Source organism: Sceloporus occidentalis, unplaced genomic scaffold (genome assembly GCF_023333645.1).
Source record: "Sceloporus occidentalis isolate IW3139 unplaced genomic scaffold, rSceOcc1.0.p SCAF_3, whole genome shotgun sequence".
NCBI lineage: Eukaryota > Metazoa > Chordata > Lepidosauria > Squamata > Phrynosomatidae > Sceloporus > Sceloporus occidentalis.
In genome coordinates, this window is record NW_028316983.1 from 214,072,044 (window position 1) to 214,081,923 (window position 9,880).

A 9,880-nucleotide genomic window follows, 5' to 3' on the forward strand; every position below is an offset into this window, starting at 1 on the left:
AAGTCCCATTAAATACAACTTAATGTATTTAAATACATTGTAGTGTAGTGAAATGGTGTACATTATATAAATGTATTTGTTGGTGTGTGCCTTCCAGTCATTTCCAACTTATAATGACCCTACCATAGAGTTTTCTTGGCAAGTTTCTTCAGAGGGGGTTTGCCATTGCCATCCTCTTAGCTGAGAGAGTGTGCTTTGCTCAAGGTTACCCAGGGTGTTTCTGTTTAATGGGATAATATTTCTATTTAATGGAATAATATGTTAGATGTCTTTAAATATCTAAACGACTGCCATGTAGATAATGAAGTGAGTTTTCTACTGCTCTAAAGGACAGCCCTTGAAATAATATATTCAAATTACAAGAAATAGATTTCAGCTAAACATCAGAGAGAATTTCCATATGGTAACAGCAATTTATCCATGGAATAGACTACCTTGGAAGGTGGCAGACTCTTCCTTACTTTTTTTGAACAGAGGTTGCATGACCACCTCCCAAGGGTGCTTTAGCAATAGATTCTTGTATGGTAGGGGGTTGAACTAGATGACTCTTGTGATTCCCTCCAACTCTATGATATACTGTTGGGTTATAGGAGGCCTGTGTGTTCCTACCTGCAACTCTGGCAGACATCCAGCATTTTCAGTCATCAGACATAATTACTGTGATGGAGCACTGACATCATAGCTGTGTCTCATGATGCCATCTCTCAATAAACTGCCTTCTCAGAAAGGTACCACCTACGCCAACGTGTTTCTAAGATGCTGCAGATTGAAGCACTGCCTGGCTGAAATGCTTGTCCATAGGGTGCATTGAAAATAGCAGCACCTTGGAGTCCTGCCACAGTTGCTTCTTTTAATGCAACCTGAAGAGCACTGCAACTATAAATTTTCCCTCAGTTCGATCTGCATCACCTCAGAAACCCTTCTGTTGGAAGCTGAAAAGGTGGTAATGAAGTTTGGTCATTAATGTGAATTAGCAATCTTGTAAGTGCTGAACAGGATCAGCCATTGTTTGTAATGTGTAAAAATTGGGTACAAGTTAAAAGACAGATAAGTTAAAAGACAGTTGCTTCTAATTTCTCTGCACAGTTTGCCAGGTACAGGAATTAGCTGCGTTAGCTGTGGAGTCTCTGCCCATCATTGCCAGCTGCTGGTGTTCCTCCCTCCCCATCAGCACAAGCTGCCCTCTGTGCTGAACATGCATTTAAGTACTGATTTAGTGCTCATTGCTGTGTAAGGCAGAACAATTCTTCACAGACTCGGGCAGCACACAATTTCAATAGTTGCTTCTGTGTGGCTTTAAAATGTTTTCATTGTGCAGTGAGCACTCATAAGCAGCTAATTCAAACAGATACTGTAGAGAATCAGTTGTCTAAACCTTTCTCTGCTCTGAAGCTGCTCTCTACATTGAGCATGATTCTTACCATCCTGGGCCTGCCTAAAAAAACCTTTCCTCATCCAGCAAAGAAGCTATAAGGTTATACATTATTATATTTCATGAAGATCATATTGGAGGGCTTCTCCTTCTGCCAACAATGGGCCTTTTCATGCATCTTTCATTATGAGGGAAAACATCCAAAGGCTGGAAATCTCTTTTTCTGGTGGGGTGGATGGGTGATGTTGGTTCTGAGATTTGTAATCCAGGGTTGCAATCCTGTTGGCCAGTATAAATATGTTGACATAGATGATAGCAGTATAATAGGTGGCAGTGTACTGGGTAAAGTAACAATTGCAATGACTTGGGCAGGGGGAACAGTAGAGGAAGCCAGTTCTTGTCAGGAGAGAAAACTGCTCTACTAGCTTCTCAGGGCATGGACAGCTTTCTCCACTGTGACATTTGTTTTTGTGTGCCTTCAAGTAATTTCTGATGTAATCGTAACCACAAGGTGAACCTATTGCAGGGTTTTCTTGGCAAAATTTGTTCAGAAGGGGTTTGCCTTTGCCTTCCTCTGAGACTAATGTCTATCTCTCCCCAGCAAATTCCCCTCAAGACATCTGGGTGTCCTTAGAACCAGCTTTGGGAGGCATAGCTTTCCACTCAGAAAACACCCACATTATATTGGGAGCTCCCATAAATGCACATCTGGGATAAACAAGTGCAGAGCTATTCAAACCTTTTAATATCTGCTTTGAGGATCTCTTTCTTCTGAACAGATATTCTCAAGATAAGAGGTTAAATAAGAATGGTAAGAAAATGATTTTGCTGATTTACAAGTACTTCATGCTTATTTTGAATGGCAGCCCATTAGGTATGTCTGATGGTCATTATACCTATAATTCATCATGGAGAGTACTGTAGTGGATTACTTCTTGATCTCTGCTAGTTTGGTACCTGTTGTAAAAACATTTTCAGCAGGAAACCTACTACAGTTAAATCAGTCATACAGCAATCAGAAATAAAAATGCATATTCACTGGAGATGATTATAACAGGCAATAGATGACCTAAATGGTCTGAATCTTTGAGTCCTGAGGTTCCTGTATGGTCCCATATTGTCTGGCTTTAGGAATAAAATATTGGAAGGCAATCTGGAGGTTATGGAGGGTTATCAACAAATTACAGATCTCCTATAACTACATCTAGCTCAGTCAGTCTTCCAAAGTTCCTAAATCACATAATGCAAGTTGGTTTGAACCTGAATGTTGTTGTTTGTGCCTTCAAGTTGTTTCCAAGTTATGGTGACCCTAAGGCAACCCTATTAGTGCAAGATCACAAAAATGGCATTAACAAAGCTCTTTAGGAGTGTTAAAAAGAAGTGGTTCAAAAATTCATACAAGAGCCTGATTTTTTTTTAAAAAAAATCTCAGCATAAAGCCTTATGGATGAGAAAGAAAATGGCATTTATAAGACAAAGATGAAGGGTTGTAAGGTTCTAAGGAAACTGAATAATGGGAGAAAGGCATTTTTTTTCCAGTGCTGCAGTATAATTCATTTTTTGATATAGGAGAAACATGGATGAGTAATCCTACATACAAAAATGCAGAGTAAGGGGGGGGGGGGGAATACTTTCTTTATAGGCCAGTACTTCTTAAGCTATCTGATGTGGGAGACCAGGTTTTTTTTCCTTTTCAATGTGCCAGCAACTGGCCCCATATTCATGCCCACTGATTGCATGTCTTTCCTTCTTTCTTTTCTTCCCTGAAATGCTGCAACAGACCAGCAGAATCTATAGCTCATGAACTGGCTGTGGTCCATTACAGGCTCCTTGCTAACATTATAGCCATTTGACTTTCAAGAGAAACTTACTTCTTATCTTTCTCAATGAATTCTAAGCCACTCTCATAAGCATCCGAGCATATAGTAGCTATAAGAAAAACCCTTCCAACTATGCCTAGGCAGCCCCAGCCACAATAGGAATACTTGGTTCTGTGATTAGTGCAATTACTGCTATGTAAATTAGGAGTAGCCTTCATCAACAGTGTTTTCTAAAGTACATACATACTGTCTTTTCAATGTATGGGTTGTTATGTTAGAAAATAAGTGGAAAAGAGAAACAGCATAAGGTCCTGTGTGATAGTGCCAGAAATAAAAAGAATGAGGTTGGTGCACTGTTGCACCTGCAGGGGGAGGTGCTAGACTGAGAGCAAACACCATTACCAGATGTAAAGAAAACTGGAAGATATCACTTACCAGATCCCCTCAGCCCCAAGCGTACTTGGTATACCCATCATTACTGAGACAGTCTTCACAAGATTGCTTTATATCATTTTTATTATTCTTTCAAGAGAAAACAATATACTGTGATGACAACAGGAATGAAAGTGACTCATTCATGTACCACTCTCAAGGATTTTAGAACATCTCAGTCATACAGCTTTATAAAGCTAATATTTGATTATAGTAAGAGGAACTGAACTGTAAACTGATAATACACCAAAACAGGGCAGGCTGTTCTGCAAAGAGAACTGGGCATGTAATACCATTTGTAGCTTTTGAGCTAAGTTTGCAGTTAATTTAGGCTGAGAGGCCAGAAACAACAGAGAAAATTCCGCAGTATGTGTGTGGGCACTCTGATGGCTAGTTTGAAACATCATCTTTTGTATTTGTAAACTGCCTAACTATGCTGTTTCTAGATGAATAATAATAATTACCTTAGAATGAAAGAAAATCCATCAGTTCGGGTTAGAGTTTGCTAAAGATGAGTTCCTAAAGAACAAGGATTGCAGCATTTATTATTATAGGCTGTGTCTCTATGGATTTGTTTATGATGCAAAGCTCTTGAATAATATGAGTATAAAAAAGCTGTCAAAGAGCCAAAGGAAACACTGAAATAAAATAAATCTCAGCTTACTCGAGGCCAATATTTATGCTATGCAAATGAAGATAATACAGTCAAATCAAGATCCTATACAAGAGATGACTCTACTGGATGATTTCTAAGGCAATGGATTTAAAATGAAAGAAGCACATGGTGACCAGCCAATGTTTAATATTAACTAGACCTTGCAGTCTTTGTAATCTCTATATGTAATTACTGACTTGTAATTTGTACTTTGTATTTGTATTTAGACAATTTATAATTACATTTGCAATATATACAGTGGGCCCTCCACATTCACTGGGGTTAGGGATGCTGGATCACTGTGAAAGTGGAAAAATTGTGCACAGCCCCCCCCCCCCCCTCCAGAGAACACTTCTAGGAATCTCTAGATTCTTTAGTGCAACACTTTGGTCAACATCCACCAGAAGTTGACCATAGAACTGTACTGGTGGACCTAAAAATACCTAGTGTTTTCTCTAGTAATCTCTAAGTTCTCCAGCACAACTTCTGGCAAACATTGGCTATAGAACCATGCTGAAAGACTTAGACATTCCTCAATATAACATATTGATCAAATCTGTGACTAATCAAATCCATAAAAGTCAAAGCTGAAAATGTAGAGAGCCAACTGTATACAGTATTCACACATCATGTAGAGACTGTGGACATTATCAGACAAGGGAAATTGGAAGTATAATCCAATGGTAATCCAAACGCAATCATGGGGTTTAACGTTATTGCATGATAGACTACTACATGCAATTTTGGGCAATGGGAAGTCAGTCCGAACGCAATCATGAGGTTTCACTTTATTGCGTGAGAGGTGATCACACGCAATTTCGGGCAATGGCAAGCTATTTTTGGGCAATGGGAAGTCAGTTGGAACGCAATTCGAATTCACATAAATTTGTTGAACTAGCAAATTCACGTGAATGCGTTCTGGCTCCACTTTCTTTTCATTTGAAATTAAGAGAAATTCCTCCCATGTGATAAACTCCTGTGAAATACACTTTTCTGAAAGATATCTAAGGTTCATTAATTTCTCCTTATTTTAATGAAAACAAACTCTTGCTCACAGCATTTTTCTCTAAGCACAATACACGATGGGTCCTCTGGCTATGTTTGGGTTCATGAATATTCATTAGTTTAACTCAAAGATGCTATCAAACCTAAGAAAGTTCTTTGGCAAAGGCAAAACCTTTAGATGTGGAATGCAAGGGGGTACAGGGAAAGAGGAGCACAAAGCAAACTCTTGTGGCTATTTATGTTCCTACTATCATGTTAGAATGAAATCATTACCCCAGGACAAATATTTCTTGTCCTCAGATAAATTTCTGAATGCAGTGTTTGTTATTCAGAGGAACAGTATATCAGTCACAATGCCCATCAGCTACACCGTAGGTGAATAAGATAAACTCCACCAACCAACTCACCATGCTTACAGAACAATGTTGAGCTCATTTATTTAAATGGAACTGACTTGGAATCTCCATGCAAACTGCATTTAAATCAACAAGTGCTAAAACAGAGCCAGGTGGTGATTTGCCCTCGAAACATGACTTCTTTGAGACTGCTCCAAAGTTTGTGGATTACATCAGATGCCTACACTACTGTAAGTGCAAAATGTCTTGTCAGCAGTTCCAAACAAGGCTTTTATTGCACCACCAACCTACCCTTTACTGAATTTTACACTGTTACGCAATTGTAATATTAAAGCCCTTGGGGATCTTGTGATTTTATCCAAATTGTACTCAAAATGGTTTTAATGGGTTTTACATTGTTATATAATTTAATATGTTTCTAGCTTCTAAGTTATCTTTCACTGTCTCATCTTTTTAAAAATATTAACTCATTTTACTGCACAATGTCTTGAGATCTTTTGATACGAGTCAGAATGTGAGTATTTTAATAAATAAATAAAACATTAAAACCCTCCATTGCTTTCCCAATTCCTTCTATCTTTCTGCTGCAGAAATTCTATTAATGACAAATAAGGCCGACAGTGTTTTCTAATTGCTTTCTTTCTGAAAATGGGCTGAATGAATAACCCAAGGTTAATTTATTCCAATGATGCTGACATGGTCTGAATTCATTGCATTTTTAAATGTAGAGCCACTGCATATGAAACCTCCGTCCATGCAGCTCCAAGATGTGCTAAAAATCTACCCCAAAGGACTGAAAACCTTCCACAAGTGGCAAGAGCAGAAGTCTCAGCGCTATTTCTAGCATCACTTTATCTTATATTTATAATAAAATTTCCTTATGCTATAAAAAATAAATTGTACTTACTCCAGTATATGTGTAACATGTGACCCACTCTCGCTCTCTCACATACACACCTGCTATATGATATGCCTAGAAGATAGTGAGTTACACATGGATATGAACACCTTCTCCAGTTGAGCCTTCCAATCTGATTCTAAATTTTGTCGGAGGCAAATCATATTGAAACTTTGGTGATATTTAGAGTTACTGATGGGGACTTTATGCCTATTGCTTACTCTGGTAGCGAAATGGTACACCATTTTATTTTGAAAACTTATTGTACCTTCTTCTTCTTCTGGAAATGAGTGGGTAATAAATAATTGACCACATACTTATTTGTTTATGGAAGAGTTATATCCCATCTTTCTATCAACATCCATGACAGCTTACATAAAAAGCCTATTTGTGTATGAGCAGAACAAAGTAAAAATATAATGCACATGCACATTAGAACAAGAGCATCATTGTATGAATATCCAAAAGGCAATTCATACAGTGAGCTTTGGTATCTGTTGGGGCTTTGTTCCAGGACCCTGCATGAATACCAAAATCTATGGATGCTCAAGTCCCATTATATATGTTGGCATAGTAAAATGGTATCTCTCATATAAAATGGCAAAATCAAGGTTTGCTTATTGGAGTGTGTGTATATATATATATATATATATATATATAAAACATTTTTCAAGCTGTGGATGGTTGAATCCATGGATAAAACATCTGTGGACATGGACGGCCAACTGTACTTTGAAATTGCAAAGAATTTAGTGAAGTTTTCCCCTGGCAACTAAAAGGTATTAAAGAAGGTACATGGTGAACTTCTTTGAAGGAGAGCATTTAAATTACCTACTTGACCTTCCAATTACAGTGGTACCTGGAAGAAAGCCTCCCTCAAATGATGAGTTTCATATACAGACAGGTTCATACATGTAGATTCAACATATACACTACTCAGTCCTTTATCTTCCTGCATGCATATTTGTATTGTTCTGACTCCCCAGTTGTGCATTAAGGGCATTACTCCAATCTGAAAGGAAACCAAGGTGAAAGAACACTGCAATTTGGTTAATAAGTAACTTTAGAAGCATTTTCCAATAATCTTCAAAGAATCTCTAAGCAATGAGCTCCTTGATTCCCAGTTATTTTCACTTGACTCATTTCTTTTTTCCTATTTGGAATGATAGCTAAATTATATCATCACACTTTTCTTTTTGCAGATAAAGGCTGAATGGCCCTTAATTCCATTTGTGGCATAGGTATAATCTAACAGGCAATTCCACTCTTCTTCCAGTTGAACAATTATGTAACTCAGTTAGGCCCAATTCAAAAATATAGCCGTATTAGTCTGGAATGTCAGTATGCAAAGGGATCTTGCAGCACACCTTTGAGACTAGCTAGTAGCATGAGCTTTCGTAGATTTGAGCCTATTTCCTCAGACGCATGTTGCCCGAGAACGGAGCCTATGAACTGTGTATGTATTTCCGTATTATGTGAAAAAGAATGCTTATTGTGGATGCATTCCTTCAAAGTCAAAATAGCTAAAAATGCTGACATATCAAACTCATGAAAATCTACATGCCCAAATCTTAGTCTTGTTAAATATTGTCAGCCACTTGGCTGATCTTTTTGCAAGTTCCTCTGAATACCCCACCTTTCATAAAGAGCTTGCAGAACCTGTTATTTACTTATCCTTGTTACTTGCAGCAATGCGGTATAAAGGTGAAAGCTGGATGCTACCCACACACCTATAATTATTTTGTTTTATTTGGCTTTTATATACGTCTCTCAACTGGGCTTTTAGGCACTGCATAGTTCATGATTTATCCATTTGAGAATAAGGAGGAAATGACATAGCACTTGCAAATGTCTATCAGGAGGCATGACAGTTTGCTTTGACTTAAAAGCAGCTTCTGGGAGCATGAGTGGTAAAGTATGTCTGTCTCTCATGTGTGAGTGCTTCTCACTGCATTCCTGTTCAAACCTCCTTAAAATTTTTACAACAAGTACATTGTGGCTTCCTTATGTGCACTTTTGCCATTTTTTTTGACTCAGTGAGCCATTTGGTTGGGAAATCAGTTTGCTTATAATACAAAAAATGTCCATTTGAAATTAAAGTTAGCATTAAACTAAGAATTCTGCAACAGGAACCTCAGAAGAAGTTAAAAATACAGTAATACAAAATGGAAGAGGAGGGACTTAAGATATATAGTACTATGCGTATCAAAAAGAACAATACTTCTAGGCCATTACCAGAAAATAAGTGCCATGCCATATTTTCAAGATGCCTATGCATATATACTAAATCAACAAAAATTCAGCAAGTAATCTTTCATCCCAACAGGTTTGGTTTCCAGACAGGTGTGGCATTTTACACTCAAATGGTTTACACTCTGAGGTTCCCATTTGGATAGTGCCTTATCCCTGAAGCCCAGCTAGAAGGTAACTCGCCGGCGTCCCTTTCTGCCTGCAGAGTGCATTTGCACCTTGCAGGGTCCAGCTGAAGTCTGGAATTTCCCATTCATTGGCAAACTGTGCAGTTCAAAGATCCACATGGAAAAGGAACTGGCACAAGAAAGAGAAAAGTCTTCTATTGAGATGAGCTGCCATATTCACTGGCCTCTCAGCAAAAAAGGAGAAAAGGGTGCTAGGGAACTGTTGAATGTTTGCCTTGTCAACCTCCTGCTGCTGCTGCTGCTGCTGCTGCAATAGTTCCTAACTCACTTCCCACAACTAACAGCCCTCTTTCCCTCTCTCTCTCTCTCTCTCTCCAGAGTAGTCAAAGCAGTGCAGACCAGATCACTGGCCAGAGTTTTTATTTTCTCTCGTCCTAAAGCAGTCTCTTCTCATCCAGGCCTCGGCCTCAAGTATTTGAAGAGGGCCATCCTATCGCCTCTTTCTTGCCCTTCTCTTCTCCAGGCGAAACATCCCCAGCTCCCTCAAACCAGGGCATGGCTTCCAGACCCTTAGCCGGAAATCCACTGCTCTTTCTTACAAGATGCCTTTGCAGACTGACTTTCCAGGCTAAGAACAGGGCTCGCCATCCACCGGATCCGCAGCCGAAGGGAGGGAGGGCCCATCCCGGGGGGGCCCCGAATGCCCTCCGAGGGGAATCCAGGTGGCAAGGGCTTCGGGGGAAAGCTAAAGAAGCCGGAGAGCCCCAGCTGAGTCCTCTCCGCTTCAGGGTGACCCCAGATGCCCTCCCCACAAACGGAGGGCAGTCCGGGACAAATGGCAGACAGGCCCAAGCCAGGCAAAGCCCAAAGCAAGACTCCTCCACCTCGGCAAGGCCTGCTCCCGGACAGAAGGAGGCCATGGAAGGGGAGGACAAGTGGAGGACAAGGAGGGCTCGAAGCAGGA